At 52.5% G+C, this 21,022-nt stretch overlaps 1 protein-coding gene across 1 annotated transcript in view; it reads right to left on the reverse strand.

The window, feature by feature from the left end:
- The window catches only part of PEAR1 (platelet endothelial aggregation receptor 1), a 61,096-nt gene extending 42,791 nt beyond the window's left edge, over nt 1-18,305 (reverse strand). Inside the window, exon 1 of the mRNA XM_032792068.1 lies at nt 18,073-18,305. The gene's annotated coding sequence lies outside the window, so the exon portion shown is untranslated. The remainder of the gene's footprint in view (nt 1-18,072) is intronic.
- Nucleotides 18,306-21,022: the final 2,717 nt, after the last annotated feature.

Genomic DNA, 21,022 nt, shown 5'->3' on the forward strand with positions numbered 1-21,022 from the left:
ACCATGGACGCACAATGCCGAATTACTGTGCCTAGTGTGGCCGCATGAAATCGAATTTATAATATCAGTTTTATAAAACCGATTTTAGCTAATTCGATATTATCCCGTAGTGTAGACGTGGCCTCAGCCCGATTTAGGGCCAATATTCTGAGCACGTGCTCACATTCCTGGCAACCCCCATTCCTGGGGAAAACTCTTCCCTAGCCCTGACCCTGCATCAGAGTAGCACCTAGAAGTTCCCACTGGGATCACTGCCCTAGGAAGGGCACATACGGTCTCTGACACCGAAGACTTTTACAGTCCAGACAGAATTCTTACACCCAGGCACAGAAGTGACAGGCCCAGGGCCACAGGTGGAGTATGTAGCAGAGATGGGACTTGAACCGAGATCTCCCAAGTCCGGGACTGGGGCCAAGCCCTGGCTGGGATGATTTTGTTGGGGATTGGTCCTGCTTTGAGCAGGAGGTTGGACTAGATGCCTCCTGAGGGCACTTCCAACCCTGATATTCTATGATCAGCTTCCTTCTGTTGCTAGCATAACCCACTGCTGAGTGTGTGTTCGGGCCCCGGTCCCTGCTTGGCCCGATCCACAGAGAATGAGGCTGTTACAGCCCCTTATGGCTTTGGCTGTTCTCCAGCTCGAGCTGAAATTGCTCAGTCATTTAGCTCTGGAGGGCCCTGGTTCAGTCCCCACTGCATCAGCCGAGACAAAAGCTGCCACGTAAGTGGGGGCTTGCCCGCAATTCACTCCATCCCTTGAGGATGCTGCTTTATTCACCTCCACTTAGGCCAGTCCTGCCCCTCACTGACCTCGTGCAGGGCTTGCAAACTCTGGGCGCACCTGATCAAGCTGGCGCAGGTACGTCCGCTCGACCCGGAATGACACCTTCCCGCCGCAGCGTGGGCTGTGAAACCGACCCCGGTGGCAGTGAAAGAAGCGAGCGCTTTCCCAGTGCTCTGAACAAGCTCCTAGATATTTCCACAGGTGGTGTTCCTCCGAAGGGAGTCGCCTGGGCCAGGAGCATTTATAATCTCCAAGAGGCTTTTACTGGGATGGCTGGAGGCTGTCAGTTGTCTGGCAAATGTCCCCTTCTCCTGGATCATTCCCACCCAGCCCCACTCCAGCCTATTATGTTCCCAGTGGGCTGGGCCCAACACCACCAGGTTTAGGAGACCCTCATCGGGGACAGGGCAGCACCCAGACAGAGGGTTTAGCAATCCACCTGCCATTGCTCTATACTGGAGAAGTCAGGGCCCGCAGAACGGTGCACGTCACCCCTAGCACAAGCCATCGCTGTCCGAACTCTCCTAAGAGAGCAGAAAATGCTTCCTCTGGTCTCATGTATTCACCCCTTCTCCATCTGTCTGTTGATTTATTTTCCTTTCCCTTCTCTGCGCTGCTTGCCAGCTGACAAAAAAGAGAGTGAATTTGTACATACAGCAAAGAAGAACCTTCCTCTTTTACCTATCCATCAGTGTCTTCATACGTATCTAATTGTCCATCTACCCTGTCTTTGCACCTGCTTCCTTGATTTCTAGTTAAAGAAGAAAGAACAAATATGAATTAGTGGATGGATCAGAAAATATCCTTCTTAGCAATGTGTCTAGCTATCACCAGACACAATCATCCATCCATCCTCGTGTGTACCCATCTATCTACCTGTGTATCTCCATACATAGTCATCTATCCATCTGTCCCTCTAGTTACCCTCTCTCCTCTCTCCCTCCCTACTCTCTGTTTAAGACGCAAGACGGAATTTGAGCTGTTGTGAATCTCAGGGGCCTATCAAGAACCCAAGTGCATTTTCCCAGGCTTCCCGACTTTGCTGTGCCAAAATCTCGTGCCATAAGGAAAAACCGCACCATAATTCCTGTAGGCTCCAGTGGCTGCTTCTTACCCCACCGACACCCCTGGCACCGGGCGGCGTCTCTCCTCAGCACAGCACCAGGACTGGGTTTCTGCAGCATCAGTTTTCATCCCAGCACTCGACAGGACGAGGAGCTAAATGAGTAGCCCTGTGCAGAAATGGGAGCATCTCAGCAATCAAGAGCTCAGCCGTCCTGGGACAGCAGATCCCGCTGGGTTGAGAAAGGAGCCAGGATTGCCCCAGGCAACATGGGTCAGAGCTCACTGCTGTGGATCAGGATGCCTGGGCTCTGCTCCTAGCTCTGCACCGACTCCCTAGGTGACCTCTCAGCCCCTCTCCATGCCTCGGTTTCCCTACCCATAAATCTGGAGTGGCAAGGGAAAGGGGGAGTGCTACAATAATGACCCACCTCTGCTAAGTTCTTGGAGACGTAGGACTGAACAGATGCTTTATAAGTGCTACTGCTACTGCTATTCCTTGCGATTTGCAAAAGCACCTCATGATTTTGGGGTGCCCAGTTTCCCAAGCCCTAAAAGGGGTGACAAAGACTCCACAGCTGGGGCATCCATACATCGCCTTGACCCTGCTGCCGCACTCACTTGGGAAGAGCAAAGGCCCTGGTTCTAATCAGGAGCCGGGCCCTGGGCCAGAGCCCCCAGCCACTGCTGCGAGGGTGAGGCAGCTCCTAGTGACAGCTCCTAGGGCCAGAGCCTGGCTTCTCGGGGTGTGTGGGGGAGGTGGGGGGTTCGTGTTTGAGTTTTTCTGAATGCACCTGAACACTCACAGGGCTGACGAGCTGGGGGAGGCTCAGCTGCTGTTTGGTGGGTGGGTAATTGGCCTGGCTAATGGATCCAGGAGGACTCAGGCTTGCTTACCCCTAACCTGAGAGGTAAGCTTCAAGGGATCTGAATCCAGCATTGGGAGCTCTCAGGACAAGGGGAGCCCTTTCTCCATAAGGGAGGTCGGAGAGTGGGCTAGTGGCAGAGCCAGGGGTAGAACCCAGGCGTCCTGGCCCCCAAAGCCCTGCCCCAACCACTTAATCAAACTGCCTGGCCTGCCAGAGCTGGGAATAGAACCCAGGAGTCCTGACGCCCCATTCCTTGCTTTAAAAGCTTTCCGTAGGTCTTCCCTGCAGGGTTAACCCAGGCTCTTGCAGGGGTGTTCCCCTAACCCTTCCTCTAGGCCATGCAATCTCCCTGCCCCGCAGTGTTCCCAGAAGGACAGACAAGTTCTCCTACAAGGGAAATAAAATCAGAGCCCAGCTCAGCAAACCACAGGATGTGCCCCTAGAAGTGCTAGCAACACACATGGGGGAAATGCAGAATCAGTGAGGACACAGTAACTCGGCTGCAGGGTTTTGCAGGGTGGCTGCAATCCAGGTGCTAATCACCCAGGCAAACTCTGCAGTAAAGACAAACCCTCTCAGAGCTAGGGACAGAACCCTGGTGTCTGGATACCCAGCTCCCTGCTGTAACCACTACACCACATTCCCCTTTCAGAGCTGGGGACAGAACCCAAGTACTCGGCTCCAACCACTAGGCCAACACTACCACTCAGAAAATAGGGTTCAAGCACACCCTTAAAACTCAGAAACCAGAAGGAAAAAAATATACCAGATGTGAATTCGGTAGGGCTCTAGTCATGAAGAAAGAGAGGTGCTAAAATCAAGGGAGAGGTAAGAAAGGTTCCATTTAGACAGAGGAAACCTGAATCTGTAAGCTCTTTGGGGCAGGGCCTGACTTTTTATCTTGGGTTTGTACAGCACCTGGCTCGGGGGGTCCTGGTCCAGGACAGAGGCTGCTGGGCAAAACCTCAATATAAATAAGTAATGCAGGGAAGCATTTAAGCATGTGATTAACTTTAGGCCCATTGGGTCATTTGCACTAATGAACTAAAATCAATGACATCTGCACCCACTTTACGACTCCTTTGCTCTGTCATAGGGGTGTAAAGACGTAGTCTAGAGGCGAACCAGATCCATTGACTCCAGTGGGTCTGAAGTACAATCTTATCGTTAAATGCCTGCGGTATAGTGACGCTGTGCGTGGATCCCAGGGCGCTAGGCTCCGTACAAACGCACAGCAAATGAAAAGTCTCCACCCCCCAAGAGCTTGAGTGCTTCCCCAGACTGGAGCCTAGGTCACAAGTCAGGCCTCACTACCTCAATGTCTGCACCCTGCATTCCACACCAGCCTCGATTAATTCAGCGTCAAGCGACAAGCTCCAAACCACAGGATTAAACATGGGACTTAAGTCTGAGCATGAAGATGGTTTTCATTAGCCCCCCTCATCTCCGCTCAGCCAAAGCCTTGGGTTATGAGAAACCCAATTAGACTTGTACAGGCTGTCAGGGCCAGATTCTGGTCTCCACTCGTGTAAAACCGTTCAGTCAGTCTGGATTTACCCTGGTGTAACTGAGCTCAGAAGCTGGCCGTTACCGTATATTCAAAAAAGCACAAACCCTACGGATATTAACTGGCACACACTGAGCATTCTTCTAAATACAGCAATTCATTTCTTCTGCTGGCTAGTATTTTGCAAGTCTAGCACCTTCCACCCAAGCAGCTCCATATTAATTGGCTGAGCCTCCTGACTCACTTGGATTATCAACCCAGTTCCACAGAGAGGCAAACTGAGTCAGCAGCAGCCCTGAAGAACCCAGGCGTCCTGGCTCCCAAGGCATCTGCCCTCGCCATTAGATTGCACTCCGTTCCTTTCATTTACTTAAAGTGATATGTTTTCCATGCCTTGTGATGCTGATTTCCAGAACAAAGGATAGGGAGAGAGAGGATAGAATACATGTTGCTCCTGCTCAGAACGGCTGTTGTGCCTCAAACAAAGCCACGCCCCAGCTACATTAAATTGGTGTGTGGCTTGCTTTCCAGCATGAGCTCACTCATATATTTGTCACTATGGTTTAATTGCAGGAAAACATCGTTTTCAGGACAGTCCATAACTGAAGAGACAGCCAGGAAGTGAGTATGTGTGAGACAGAGATCAACATTTGTCAAATGTACTTGTTGGAATGGACTATGCGCGATACATCTAGGTAGGAAACACCTGTGGAGCTGGATGTTCTATGTACACCTAGGTAGAAGGCAACTTAGGAGCTGGATGTTCTAGATACATCTAGGCACAATGCACCCATGGTGCTGGATGTTCTAGGTACATCTAGGTATAAGACACCCATGGAGCTGGATGTTCTAGGTACATCTATGTGTAAGGCACCAGTGGAACGGATGTTCTAGGTATTATTAATAGGTAGCAGGTTTAAAACAAACACAAGAAAGTATTTTTTCATGCAGTGCACTGTAAACCTCTGGAACTCCTTGTCGGAGTGTTTTGTTGTCACGGAGTGTGGGGGAGTCCGGCCCTGCACCCCTCTTCCTGGGACTCACAGTGACTCTCAGCCAGCCAGTTATTGGATAACAGGAATGCAGGTTACAGCAGAGCTTGTGGGCACAGCCAGGACCCCTCAATCAAGCCCCCCTGGGGTCCTAGAACCTTAGCCCCCTGAATTCCAACCACGCAGCCCAAAACCGAAACTAAACTACTTTTCCTCCAGCCGGCCCCTTCCTTTGTCCCGCTTCCCTGGCAAAGGTGCTGACTCCCTCCCCCATTACCTGGCTCAGGTTACAGGCTTAAATCCTGTCCCTCACCTAAAGACATCCCCTGATCTCCCATGCAGACAGCCCCTACTCCATCACATTTGTGAAGGCCAATACTATAACGAGGTTCAAAAGGGAGCTAGATAGATTCGTGGAAGCTGGGTCCATCAATGGCTATTTGCCAGGATGGGCAGGAATGATGTCCCTAGTCTCTGTTTCCCAGAAACTGGGATTGGGTGACAGGGCATGGGTCACCTAATGATAACCTGTCTGTTCATTCCCTTTGGGACACCAGCCATTGGCCACTGTCAGAGGACAGGATACTGGGCTTGATGGACCTTTGGTCTGACCCAGTGTGGCCATTCTTATGTTCTTATGTACATCCAGGAAAAGGCACCCGTTGAGCTTCTGAAAATATCAGGTGTGTCCAGGATGAACATGTCTACTGGGATATTGAACATTGCAGGTGCCAAGGAGCACACATCTGCCCTTCTGCTGGGTGTCACAGGCACGTCCTAATATGGCTTTGACGGTACGTTAACTGTGTGCTGCCGAAGAAGAACCAGGAGAGAAGGAGTTAAGCAAAGAAGACCCCAGTTTTTTTCTGAAGTGTCTGGCAGACTCTTAATGGGACCAAGTTGAAAGGGTTTTAAAACGTATGGCAGTTCTGTGTCTTGGGGCTGCCATTTTTCTGTTTAGTTGTTTCTCGCAGAGAGATGATTTTTCAAGGGGCTACCAGAGTGCGGGGTAATCAAAGGGATCTGCTGCCTAGTGAGGGTGTTCCATACGCACACGCAGAGGGTCTGGAAATCAGGACTCCTGGGTTCTGTCCCTGGATGTGGCCTAGAGATGAGATGAGAGAGGGGGTTAGGAGATGTAGATTCTACTCCGAGCTCTTAGCAGGAGTGTGGGCTAGTGGATAGAGCAACTGAGAGTCTCTTGGGTTCTATTCTCAGCTCTCAGTCAACGGAGCTATGCTGATTGGCAGCACTTGGGAATCTAGGCTGCTGGGTCCAACGCAACCCTGTTGTAATTTTAATGTGGACCATCCAGTGTGGTTGTGCTGCTGTTCTTTGCTTAATGCTTTCAGTTACCCGCAGCCTCGTGTTTACAGGGTTGCATGTTTTATGGCCCTCAGATAAACACGTGTTAGGTAGGAGGAAACAGAGATTTCCTGACCCATGCAGCTGGATTTACAGTCGCTTCCTCCTGCCCACATTCACAGTTCCATTCCCATCCCACTGTCCCCTGCCTAGCGGCGAGTTCTCTTCTCTAGTGCCACAAGCGAATCTTGGCAGCTCTCAGCCGGGCTGTGAAACCAAAGCCCCGAGAACACTTTCCCAGTCAGAACGAAATCAAAATGTTTTGACATTTCCAGCAAAACAGTATTTTCAGGGGGGCATTTTGGGTCAATTGAAATATCCCCTTTTGATTCAGTTGCAATGTTTGTCCCAATTTTGACAGCTTTGATTTTATAATATCAAATAAAATAAATTTCACAATGCTCCATTCCAACAAGTTCGCTTCATTTCCTTTTCTCCCCCTAAACCTCAATTTCACTGAAATTGACATGTTTTGATTTTCTACAAAATGGTATTCACCAATGGAAAATATCTTTTGTCCAAAATGTTTTTGACCAGTTCTACATACGCCTCTAAGGCTAATTCCTTTCTACCTTCCTAAATTCCCCGAGAATTGGAAATGATTCTCTAGTTTAATACTCCGTCCCGCAAGAACTGTTGTGTAACATCCCTGAGTATAAACACCAGGAAGGAAAGATGCATTACGCTGGCTCCTATCAGTCATAAATGCAGCCTGTCGCCTATAAACTGTCGGCTCATTCTTGATGAAAGGCCCTGCATACGAATCCATGTTAATTATATTTGATGTTCCTTTACAGTATTGTTTTTTAGGAAAATCAGACATCACACCCTTCAGCCAAAAACAACTGGACGAGAAGCTGCACAATTTTTTTTTCTTTTCTTGTAACACGAGGGAGAAAAGAAACCAAATTCTTGCCAAATTCCACCCCCTCCGAGAAGCACAGTTGGAATGAATGGGAGAGTGTAGAATTTTTGGAGCCAGAGGAAATAATAAGAAACAAAAGTATCATCTGGAATTGTTGGCAGGAAAATCTGAAGAGTCATCTTAATGTGTCAGGCGATGGATCCATATGTTAATAATAACAACCCTGCTCGCCCTGCCCCGGGAGGAAAGTAACACAGAGGAGCCCCTGTCATGGACCAAGACCCCATAGTGTGAGGGGCTGCACAAACACACAATAAAGAAATGGGCCATACCCCAAAAGCACTTGCAATCTGTCTCTTTTCTTATCTAGCCTGATCGACTTTAGCAATAATAAATATGAGACAGATTCTATTGCATGAACTTCCAGTTTCCTTTTTAGTTCTCGAGGCGTCAGGTGGGGACCTTGAAAAGGACAGAGATTCATATCAGAAGTGAATCATGCGTGCCGCTATAATGACATCTTATCTTTTGTGTGTATCTGTGTGTGGCATCTATTATTTTAGTATCTGGCTGTCTCAGTCTTTAATGGATTTATTCTTCTGACACCCCTGTGAAGCAGACAGTGCCATTATCCCCATTGTACGGGTGGGGAAACTGAGGCACACATCTTCTAAGTGGCTCTTATGCCCACTTTATGGATTTGAGGAGGTATTAAACCCTGCTTTGGCTAGCTGGCCTATCCAGACAGTGAGCAATTTGGGACAGGGGCTGTCTTTTGCTCTGTGTCTGTCTAGTCCCGGGTGCCCGATCTCAGTTGGTGCCCTGTAGCTGCTGCCATAGATTACTCCTAAACAAGAGAAGGAGCTTTGTTTTCTGAGGTGGGTCTGACATGCCTGGCCCAGCGCCATAGAAGTGAGTGATGCCAGCCAGCTGGCAGTCGGCATGTAATGTCCCCTGCTGCAGGCTTTCCCTGGCGCTCTCAGCCTCCTGCGTGGCTCCAACTCTCCAGAAACAAGCCAGCCAGGTGCCAGCAGAGCTGCTGTTTATCGCACAGACAGGGAGGGAGTTTGGAAGCTAGAGGCGAGCTTCCTCTGGGTGAGGGACAGGAAAAGAACCGGAGCAAGCAGGGAAACACACTCCTCCTTGTGGCCAGGGGGCAGGGGCGCTCCCCTCCCCTCCCCCCCTCCACTTTGCAGATGCACTAGGTACACCATAACCACAACACCATAACACACACAACAGCCCACAACCCCCAGGCAGACCCTTGCGTGCCCCCCTCCCAGATAAACCCCCACACACGGGAAGGAAGGACCTCACCGTGCTAACAGAATCACACCGGGACAAACCTCAGACCCAACACTCTCACCCATCAGACACACTCCCAACAGACGCCCTACGGAGAAAGAGTCCAGCCAAGCACCCGCCAACAGGCACATGCACACATGCTCCCAGCCACTGGTAGAGCAAGGGGCACGTTTCCTGCATTGGAGTCCAACCCGGAGGGCTCTTGGCCAAAGAAAGACAGGAAGAGTCGTCCTTAGTCGAGCGGAGAGAGGGGCGCATGGCCGGGGAAGAGCCAGGGGGGAAGCAGACGCCCACACCAGACACATTGCAACACACCCCATCACACGATGCCATTTCACACGTCACACACCCACCAGAGACATTACACAACCACCACACACACATCACACAACACCCTGACGTCATACAACACCCTTACACTGTCACACACACACACCAGAGACATCACACAACACCCTGACATCACATAATGCCCTGACACACATCACACACTCACCAGAGACACCACACAACCACCACACACATCACATCACACAACACTCTTACACATGTCACACAACCACCAGAGACATCACAAAACCACACACATCACACACACAGACACCACCCTTAAATACGTCACATATCCACCAAAAACATCACACAACACCCTGACATCACACAACCACCACATGCATCACACAACACCCTTACATGTCACACACCCATCAGAGACACCACACACATACTCATCCCAAAACATCAGTTACACCAAAACCAAACATCACACATACACCAAACATATCCCATAATCCTCCTGACACACACACACACACACACCACCAAGTTCATCACACATCACCCTGACATGCACACACCAAACACACCATCTCAGGGGGCTGAGGGGAGCAGGCAGGTACTGGTCCAGACCCCCACTAAATTAGCATTCTTGAAATGATGGACTCTACCATCCCACCCCCAAGCACATGGGAATCAGATCTCTCCTAGCAGTGGGCCAGCACTTGTGGAACTCACTGCCTAAGGAAACAAGAACCACCATGAGCCTCACTCAGCAACTTCAGGGTGAGACATGAAAATTGCATGGAGACATTATGCTTCCCCATGGCAAAGGCAGCTAAACTCCATCAGGGACAGCGATCAATGGCCCTTATCAGTATATTGGAGAGGACACGCAAGGTGCCCCAAAACAATGAAAAGGGTAGGCTGAATGCAGGATAGATAGATGAGGTGACAAAGCAATCACTCCATAGCTGACAGTCCAGGATACCGCTACACTGCAAAACAAGAAAACCGTGCAGCCAAGAGTCTCAGAACCTGGGCCAAATGGCTCAGGTCCGCACCGCGGAGCTAAAATTAGGAGCGTAGATGTCGTGCTTGGGCTCTGACTGCTGGCGAGCGGGGAGGATCGCAGTGCCCAGCCTCAGCGGGAATGTCTACGCTGCTATTTGTAGCCCGGTCATGTGAGCCCGAGTCAGCTGACCTGGGCTCTGATACTCTTTGCTGCAGGGCGGGTTTTGCAGTGTAGACATACCCTCAGTCCTCATCCTCAAAGGAAAACTGCACAAGAGGTGCCCGGAGGCTCAAATTCATAACTACTGGAGACTAAAACCCAGGATGGTTTCCTAGCTCATCACAACAATTTGCAACTTACCCTACTATGGGTTAATCCTTAATTTGCCAACTGTGTTTTTAGTGGCTCCTTACCGCATGTGTGAAACGGTTGTGCTTAACAATCTGTCCCACCTTGTATTTAGCTCACACACTCCGGATCCTTGCTCCAGGCCTGAAGAAGGGCTCTGTGAGCTCAAAAGCGTGTCCCTTCCACCCACAGAAGTTGGTCCAAGAAAAGATATGACCTCCCCCACCTGGTCTCTCTAATATCCTGGGACCCACACAACCACAACAACACTAGGAAGATGCGAGAAAGACAGACTGGTAGGCTGGCAACCAAGAGGAGCCAGGAAAGTCATAAAAGGCAAATGGGAACCACAAGTGAGATTCCTGAACCGGGCCCGTCTGGCTTCGCTCCCCACTCATGGTGACACTTTGAAACCGCCAGGCACGACCCCCCTCCTGGGAAATCCGCTCCCCAGGCCCCAGACGAGTAACTGGAGAGATGCCTGTCTCGCCCCAGAGCCAGAGCACAGCATTCGAAATCCAATCGTGTGAAAAACAGAACATTAAAAAAAACGGGTGGAAACTGACACCCAGACCCAGCTGATTCTGCTGCATGGTCTGCAGCCGACTGGGATGCGCCCGGGGTTGCAGGAGGCTATTGCCAGGTCTGGAATAGCAGAGGCTGGGCTGAGAACTATTGGTAGAGCTGGGTGTGTGGGGAGCCCAGCACTGGAATGGCAGGAGGGGCATGGACTGGGACTGACGGACACCAGCAGAGCTGCATGGGGAGGGGAGCTCAGGGGTCGTTTAACAGTAGAGGGTGGCACGGGAGGGCGATAGCAGAGCAGTGTGTGTGGAGAACTCAGGGTAGGAGTAGCTGTGGGGCTGTGGATTGGGACTAAGTGGGGGGTGCTCAGGACCTGAATAAGGGGTGCTGCCGTTCAGGAGGGAGTTCCATCCCCTGAGCCGTGGGGGGGAGGCTGCCCAGTGCCTGTTTCCCTATAGCATGGGCGCAGCAATATCCATCTGTCAAGTCCAGCACTAAATTCACTTACCAAAAAAAAGCATCTATTGATTGTCTAGCGTGTTCCCAGAGCACTAGATGAATGTTATCGCCACTGCGTTTACTGGCGTGATGAATAGATTTCTATTTCCCATTATAAAGAACATCACTAGAACACATTTCATTAGTATTGACGGGACCTAAAAAGGAAAGTCTCTGAATCCTTTGTCATTCCTGTTTCAGGCAGAGCAGCTGCTAAGAAAGCCAACTGCAACAGGACCCCGTCACGCTGCGTGCTGCAGCCACACAGCGAGAGACAGGCTCTGCTCCAGCTGAAATCAGGGCCTCGTTGGGCCAGGCGCTGCACAGACACAGCGAGAGACAGGCCCTGCCCCAGCTGAGATCAGGGCCCCGTTGTGCCAGGCACTGCACAGACACATGGAGACGGACAGTCTCTGTTGAGACCAGGACCCCATCATGTGTCAGGCCCTGCACAGTGAGAGACAGTCCCTGCCCCAGTTGAGATCAGGATCACTTTGTGCCGGGCACTGCATAGCCACAGAGCAAGACAGAGCCCCTACCCAAAGAGCTCACAGTGTAAACAGATGAGGTGGGAGGAAGCAGGATCACTGTGTTATCTTTGTTGTCCAGATGGGGAACAGGACTGTAGCAACAGATTTGACCCAGGTCAACAGAATCATAGAATCGTAGCACTGAAAGGGAACTCGAGAGGTATCTAGTCCAGTCCCCTGTGCTCATGGCAGGACCAAGTACTATCTAGACCATCCCTGACAGGGGTTTGTCCAACCTGCTCTTAAAAATCCCCCAGTGATGGCGATTCCACAACCTCCCTGGGCAATTTATTCCAGTGCTTAACCACCCTGACAGTTAGGGAGTTTTTCCTAATGTCCAACCTAAACCTTCCTTGCTGCAACTTAAGCCCATTGCTTCTTGTCCTCTCCTCACAGGTTAAGGAGAACAATTTACCTCCCTCCTCCTTGTAACAACCTTGTATGTAGGTGAAAACTGTTATCATGGCCCCCTCTCAGTCTTCTCCTCTCCAGACTAAACAAACCAGTTTTTTCCACTCTTCCCTCGTAGCTCATGTTTTCTAGCCCTTTGATCACTTTTGTTGCCTTTTTCTGGACTTTCTCCAATTTGTCCACATCTTTCCTGAAATGTGGCGCCCAGAACTGGACACAATACTCCAGTTGAGGCCTAATAAGCGCGGAGCAGAGTGGAAGAATCATTTCTTGTGTCTTGCTTACAACACTCCTGCTAATACAGCCCAGAACAGTGTTTGCTTTTTTTCCCCCAAGAGCGTTACATTGTTGACTTGTATTTACCTTGTGATCCACTCTGAGCCCGAGATCCCTTTCTGCAGTGCTCCTTCCTAGGCAATCATGGCCCATTTTGTATGTGTGAAACTGACTGTTCCTTCCTCAGTGGAGCACTTTGCATTCGTCCTTATTGAATTTCATCTATTTACTTCAGAGCATTTCTCCAGATCATTCTGAATTTTAATCCTATCCTCCAAAGCACTTGCATCCCCTCCTGGCTTGGTATCGTCCGCAAACTTTATAAACGTGATCTCTATGCTGTTATCTAAATCACTGATGAAGATATTGAACAGAACCGGACCCAGAACCGATCCCTGCGGGATCCCACTCGTTCTGCCCTTCCAGCATGACTGTGAACCACTGATAACTACTCTCTGGGAACAGTTTTCCAAACAGTTATGCACCCAGCTTATAGTAGCTCCATCTAGGTTGTATTTCCCTAGTTTGTCTATAGGTAATGCAAGAGCCAGCATCAAAAGCCTTACTAAAGCCAAGATATACCACAGACATATCACAAATACTGGCGGGGGAATAGTCGCTATCTTCCAAACCAGGTCCTTGCCTGCCCAACCTCCCAAGGCTCTGGTCATGGAAGAGACACTATGGGCCAGTAATAACAATGTGTGATGAAGGAAAAGCCCCGGCCGAGGGGTTTCGCCACGTGGGTCACAGGCACCAGGATAAGCATCAGTTGCGCTGCCAGGAGGGGTGTCTCCCTAGAGCGGTGAACAATGTGCCGCATTCCTCCGGGGTGAGTCCAGGGTGATGTCAGGGCCTCTCCGCACACAGTGGGGAGGCCGCAGTGAGTCACCCGGCCCCGCCCCACGCTCATTTCCCCTTCCCCCACCACCCGCCGCTCGACTTTGCTTCCTCCATTGCAGGCGGAGAGTGCAGATGAGCCCAGAGGGGAGACTGACCCCCAAGGCCTCTAGGAGGGGCGCCGCACGGTGGCTCCTATAGAGGCCAGCAAATGTGGGGAAGCGACGTGGCCGAGGTCACACAAGTCACACAAGGATTGCAGGAGTGTGGACGCCACGTCCCTCTCTGGCCCTACACTGTGTTCACCCATCCCCCCGGGGATCCTCACGCCAAGTCCTCTGAGCTAGTAACCACCTTGCTGTGCACCCCAGAGCCGGGTGTAGAACCCAGGTGTCCTGCTCAGAGTCCACTGCCCTAGCACCATATTCCTTTCAGTCCAGCTTCCCGGGCCTCTTCTGCGCTAGCCACTGAGCCCCACTCCCCTCCCAGCACTGGGCACAGAACCCAGGTGTCCTGCCTCCCAGCCCCCTTTTGCTCTAGTCACTGGGCCCCACTCCCCTCCCAGCGCTGGGCACAGGACCCAAGTGTCCTGCCTCCCAGCCCCCTTCTGCTCACTCCCCTCCCAGCCCTGGGCACAGAACCCAGGTGTCCTGCCTCCCAGCCCCCTTTTGCTCTAGCCACTGGGCCCCACTTGCCTCCCAGCACTGGGAGAAGGAGGCAGCTCTAGCCCTTGAGGCAACGTGGGGCCGGGCCAGGCCACAGAGGGGTTCAAAGCCTCTGGAGCTATTTTAAGCCACACTCCAGTCAGTCAGCAGAGCAGTCACATGCCTACCCAGCTGGGTCTGCACCCCCCTAGCCCCTGGGCTGCCGCCCCTTCCATTGACATCCAGGCAGGCTGAATACAGGGCAGAGTGGTGCCTAGCGGCTAGAGCAAGGGGCTGGGTACTGGATGCTCCAGGTGGCGTCGAAGCTCCGGGCTGCTGGTGCGGCAATGGGCAGGGGGAGCTTAGCTCACACCACTGCTGCATCTCAGCTTCCCCAAAGGCGGGCTCAGAGCAGGGGACTGGGAGTCAGGATGCCTGGGTTCTATGAATGGCTTTGGGAAGGGAGAGGTATCTAGTGGTCACAGCAGGGGCGGGGGAATCAGGACTCCTGGGTTCTATTCCCAGCTTGGGGTGGGGAGTGAGGATTAAAGCCTCAACATGATCCCCTTGGTGGGAGGGGGTCAGTTCTGCTCTGATGGGGAAACTGAGGCACAGAGACAGGGAAGTGACTGGCTCAAGGTCAAAGAGCAGAGCTGGGAATCGAACCTGGAGTCCTGAATCACAATTCCCCTGCTCTAACCACTAGATACCACTCCCCTCTCAGAACTGGAGCAAGAACCCAGGAGTCCTGGATCCCAGACCCTCCCCTGCTCTAACCACTAGACTCTACTCCCTTCCCAAAGCCATTCAGAACCCAGGCTGCCTGTCTTGGTCATCCGCTCTAACCACCAAGCCAATCTCCGAGTGTAGACAAGGAGACTAGGAGCCACTGCTCTTGGGTTCTGTTCCCAGCTACTGGAGGAAGTGTGATCTAATGGTGAGAGCAGATGACTGGGCAGCAGGGCTCCTAGATTCCATTCCCGGCTTGGGGAAGGAGTTTAATTGAGCGATGAAAGCAGAGGGCTGAGAGCCAGGACTCCTGAGTTCTGTTCTGCCACTGACTCTCTGGGCAAAATCACCTCCCTGCGCTGTGCCTCAGTTTCCCCATCTGTAAAATGAGGGTAAATGGTAATGCCTACATCTCCTGAGCAGGTTTTCAGGATTAGCTCATACATGAAATGCTTTGAGATTCCAGAAGGGGACCCCCACCCCGACTTAGTCCCAGTGCACAGGGGCGGACGTTGAGTGTCTGGAACCCGCTGGGATGACATGTCCGCTGAGCATCCAGGACACAGCATGTTCCCTTCTACGGGCTCCAGATGGAGGCAGGATGACAGCCGTGGTGACCTTTCCCCCTACATGCAATGTGAGCCACAGATGTCACCCCTCACCACATCACAGGCGCCTTCGCTCGGGTATCGCACTGCCTTGGTCAGGGTGAAATACCACAAGGACCAGGCTGTCCCCTTGCCTGCAAAGTTAAATGTCACCCTTGGCGAAGGAGGGGGATGTGGTTAGTGAAGGAAACTGGGAGTCCAGACTCTGGGGGTTTAGCCCAGCCCTGGAGGGGAGTGGGGTCTAGTGGTTAGAGCAGGGAGGGCTGAGAGCCAGGACTTCTGGGTTCTATTCCCATTTCTCATGCTGACTCTCTGTATGACCTTGTGCAAGTCCCTTCTGGTTTGGTGGGAAGGGGGCTGTCCTGAGACCCAGTGTCTCTCTCCAGCCCTTCGCGATGTCCCTTTAAGGGCTATCTGTCCCGGGAAGGCGCAGGGACCCGGCGAGGAGCCACTATCTCTGCCCCTCCAGTTTCCCCTGCAGTGTCACAGGCACTGACGTGCTTCCTCCCGGGGCTGAGTGAATGGCAAGCTGGCCAGGAGACCACTGGCCCAGCCAGGCTCCTGGGAGGCTATAGCCCCAGCCAGAGCCCTCTTGGGGGCTGGCCAGCTCGGGATCCAAGCTGTTCAGCGCGGGACAAGTGAAGCCTGTGCTGTGATGGGGTTAAATGGGATCATACCTGGCCTGCCCCATCCCTGCCCTGCCCTGATCCCCGCCCAGCCCCTGCTCCAGATCCACTTAGTCCTCAGGTCCACACAGCCCTCAGACCTGCCCCAGATCCACCCAGGCCCCAGATCTGCTCTAGACCCTCCTCGAGATCCACCCCAGACTCCAGATCTGTCCCCAGATCCACCCGAGCCCCAGATCCACCCAGGCCCCAGATCTGTTCTAAACCCTTCCACAGCTCTACCCCAGACTCCAGATCCACCCCAGACCCTTTACCACAGGGGTCAGCAACCTTTCAGAAGTGCTGTGCCGATTCTTCATTTATTCACTCTCATTTAAGGTTTCGCGTGCCAGTAATACATTTAATGTTTTTAGAAGGTTTCTTTCTCTAAGTCTATAATATAGAACTAAACTATTGCTGTCTGTAAAGTAAATAAAGTTTTTAAAATGTTTAAGAAGCTTCACTTAAAATTAAATTAAAATGCAGAGCCCCCAGACTGGTGGTCAGGACCCGGGCAGTGTGAGTGCTGCTGAAAATCAGTTTGCGTGCCGCCTTCGGTGCCCACGCCATAGGTTGCCTACCCCTGCTTTACCATATCCACCCAGGCCCCAGATCCATGCAGCACCTATCTCAGATCCACTCCAGCCTCAGACCCTTCCCCAGATCCACCCAGTGCCCAGATCCACTCTAGACTCTCCCCGAGATCCACCCCGGACTCCAGACTGTCTCCAGATCTCTCCCCAGATCCATCCAAGCCCCAGATCCACCCAGGCCCCAGATCTGCTCTAAACTCTTCTGCAGATCCATCCCAGACTCCAGATCCACCCTAGACCGACCCCAGCCAGCCTGCCCAGCCCCCATATCCTACTCCAGCCCCTAGTCTTTACCCCAGATCCCCCTCCCCCACCTTTCCAGCCCAGTCCCCAGGCCCTACTCCAGATGATCCCAGGCCACTGTCCCCCCCAAACCCCATTCCCTCCATCCCACCCCACCCTGCTATGTCCCATCCAACTTCCACTCTGCCCTGACCCCACCCACTCTGCTCTAATCCCCCTCTCCCCTGCCCCCTCTCCCCAGACGGGCCACTCGTAGGAACAGGTACCATGGCCAGGTTGGGGGCTCGTCCAGCTGTTCCCAGGACTTGGGTCAGGGAGGAGAAAATCTGGGGGAGCAGGACACGGAGGGTGAGGGAGTCCCTCTCTTTGAACCCCATGCTGGACTCGCCTGACCCCCCCGCTTCCCCGCATAGAGGCCAGCCACCTGCCCTGGCTCCAGGCCCCCACGCTGGGTCCATCCGAACAGAAACCAGCCTCTGCCAATCCCTTGCCACCCAGGTCTCAGCTCCAGCACCACAGGGCTGATCCTGCCCTGTCTGGCGTGGTGTCAATCCAGCAGCCCTACCAGACTCCAGCAGAGTGACTCTGCCTTTACACCCGCAGCGCTGACAGCTGAACGTGGACCGACTCCTTTGCCCCCTCCCGCCCCCCCGGCTTTACTTTGGATTCACATCACAGTAACGGAGAATCTGAACCAATGTCCATTGACGCCTGCAGAATGACTCTAGATTTGCACTGATTTAACTGAGAGCAGAATCTGGCCCCAACTCTTGACACCCCCTGCAGATTTACACCGGTGTCATGGAGAACAGAATCGAGCCAGACCTCTTGGGAAGACAGAGCTACCTAGACGCTGGATCCTGGATGCTCAGAGGAGCCCTGTGGGGAGGTATCAGCCAATACTGGGCTGTATCATCAGAGGCAACACAGAGCTCCTGCCCCCTGCCCCTCTGCAGAAAGCAGGCTGCTCCGGGATGCCCCTGGAAATCTCTCGTAAACAATCTCTGTAACTGGGGCACCTGGCTCAGCTTTTGGTGCTTGAGTTCCAGTGATCAGCACCCTGACTGTCACCGATCTGTATCCATCCAACAATCAGCTGTGGGCGAACCCCACAGTACTCACCTTTCTTCTGTCCCGGTCAAGATATCTCCAGCAGCCTCCCAAGAAATCCGCTAGTAGGGAGCAGATGGCCCGGGCATGCGAAGCAGCTGAAGGAATTTGAGGGAGGGGGGATAAAGAGATCAGGAAGGGAGAATGTATTTCCCTCTCCAGGGAAAAAAGAACCAACGAGCCCTCTTTTGGGTTTGTGTCTCGTCTCCTGCTCGGGGCAGGGTGGGCGCTGAGGCTGTGGGTCAGAGGAGGCTATGGTGGGGAGGGGCCATTCAGTGTGAGGGGGAGGGAGCAGGAAGGGGGCTGGGAACCAACTCAGGAAGTTTTGACAAGGAAACTAGTAAGGGCGCTGGGCTTGGAGGAAGAAGGAAAAAAAAAAACACGCATACACATCACTTTTTCTTTGGCAAGAAACCCGCCTGTGCGAACTAGAAGCTGCAAAACAAGCATGAAACCAGACCCCATCACACAGAGCTCTGTGGCCAGGATCCAGCCCCCCAGGGCTGCGTCCTCACTAGGGAACAGGGTGGGTCAGCTCCCACGTGGTGAAACCCAAATGGAGACGAGGCAGTTTGCAGCTTTCACACGAGCTAAAGACTCGGGCTTCCGTCCACCTCACTCATGTTAAAGCCACGACGGCAACTGCTTTATCTTCCCCAGGCAGTGCGGCTGTAGCCATATGGGTCCCAGGATTTTAGAGAGACAGGATGGGTGAGTCCCACTATCGGTCTCTTTCAGAAAAACACATACAAAACCTGCAGCCACCTCTCCGCTGCTACATTGCTCAACTCCCCCCTTCAAGATCCGTGGGTCCTATCCACGCCTCTCACAACATGTGGAGTACCTCAGGCAGCACACAAAATGGCCCGATAACAACTGTGTGGGTGAAACCAGGCAATCACTAGGCTCCCCAGTGAACTCACACGGGAAGGGATAAAAAGCAAACTCATCCTGTCCCCCTGATGAACATTTTTCATGGAGTGATCACTCCGCATCTGACCTCTCAGTCCTCAGCCTCAAAGGAAACTTCCACAACACCTTCAAAAGCCGAGCCTGCGAGCATAAATCATCTCTCTCCCCAACAGAAGTTGGTCCCCTAAAAGATATTGCAGGCCCTCCTTTGTCTCTCTTGGCTTCACTGGGCTTTTACCTTGGGTTATGAACACAGAAGTGAATGCAAGGCCTGGGGGAGCCCAGGGGCTAAGACCTATGCCCACCCTCCCCCCTGCTGCTCTCTAAGCCCATCATCCAGATGCACCGGCCTGGAAGGGGGAGGGGGTTTCAGGTGTTTTATGGCCACATAATTTTTTTTAAGGCATAGCCCTGGTGGGTGCTGGCCCCATTATCTAAGCAGAGTCTCGGAAAACTCGGCACAAAGGTATTTAGCTGCCTAATGCCCAACAGAACCCAATGGAAGTTAGGCGCTGAGATGGGCCTACACAATTAGCCCAAGTCACACGCTGAGCAAGTGGCAAAGGCCTCAGACCCCTTTTGTAGCTCTTCTCTGCACCCTGAGCAATTTTCCAACATCCTTTTTACCCTGCGGCCACCAGCCCTGGACACAGTATTCCAGGATCGCTCTCACCAACCGCATATACAGAGGTCAAATCAGCACCCTGCTCCTCCTCACCGCACCCCTAAGCTCATGTTGAGTCGCTTGTTCACTAGGACCCCAAACTCCCTTTCTGAGTCCCTGCTTTCCAGGATCCAGTCCCCCAGGCTGTACCTCTAGGAGCAAAGATTCTGCATTTAGCTGCATTAAAATACAGTGTGTTGGAAGGGGTCCATCTGACCAAGCAATACAGATGATGGTCCCGGCCCCATTGCTATTAACCATTCCACCAGCGCGTCATCTGCATGTGTCAGCAGCAGCGACGTCCGACTTACCTCCAGATTGCCAAGGAAAGTGCAGAACAGTCTGGATCCCGGTGGAACTCCACTCTGAACACGTCCGCTCAGGGATTCCCCACTGGCATTTCGGATGCTCTTCAGCCCTCTGCTCCCTACCTGGCTTCCCCGTCTGTTTGCACGCTGGACCTGTTGCCCAAAGAAATGTTTTTTTTATGCTGGGGCACAAGTGTTTGGATCCTCTTGTTCTCAAACCCAGCAGAACTGCTTCCGCTCCAGGTCGAAGACAGGCTGAAAAACACATAGGGCCCAATGCACCTTGTAAAATCATGCACGCCAGGGCAAAGCAGGCCCAATTCTCCATTGCCCTGCACCTGATTTGAGTTTACACCCTAGCAACAAGGGGGAACAAAACAGGTGAAAATGAGGATTGGGCCCTCGTGATGTGGCTGTTATATGCTCCCAAGCCAGACGTGGGGGGGGGGGGGAGCTGTGCACCCCCCCTTTGCATGAATGTAAAGTGACTGTGCAGGGTGGTGGATAAAGGAGGAACAAGCCAGGGGCTTTTCCTCCACCCTGCGAGGGTCGGGGGTCCACATCCTCAGAGGTTTCTGTCCACAGAAGACAGGCACCTCAATACCAATGAGGCTCTGGGCTGAGGATACTCTGGGCTCTGATTCTCCCTTGACACTGGTGTAAATTAGGAGCAGCTCTGCTGAAGCGGTGTCAGCGAGAGCAGGGTGAGCGCGCTTGTCAGGGGAGTGGGATAATCCAGGTTTGCTTGGTGCAAAGCAGGGCAGCTTGCAAGGGGCAGTGTTCCCAGCAGATGTTTCTTTCTGCCGAATAGCAACATCTGGTGGCCCAGGCAGCAAACTGCAAAGCAGTGCAAGGGATGCAGTCAGGATTGCCGGACAGACAAAGGGGTGGTCTGAGCATAGGCCTGGAGCCAGGACTCCTGGGATCAAACACTGACTCAATGCGTGCGCCAAGGCAAGTTACTTCCCCCACTGTGCCTCAGTTTCCCCACCTGTCAAGCAGCGGTGATGATGCTGAGCTCATAGGGGGAGGACAGTATAGAAAGTCTCAATAAGATGAAAACTCTCGGAAGACTCTA

The sequence above is a fragment of the Chelonoidis abingdonii genome, chromosome 11 (genome assembly GCF_003597395.2).
Source record: "Chelonoidis abingdonii isolate Lonesome George chromosome 11, CheloAbing_2.0, whole genome shotgun sequence".
Taxonomy (NCBI): domain Eukaryota; kingdom Metazoa; phylum Chordata; order Testudines; family Testudinidae; genus Chelonoidis; species Chelonoidis abingdonii.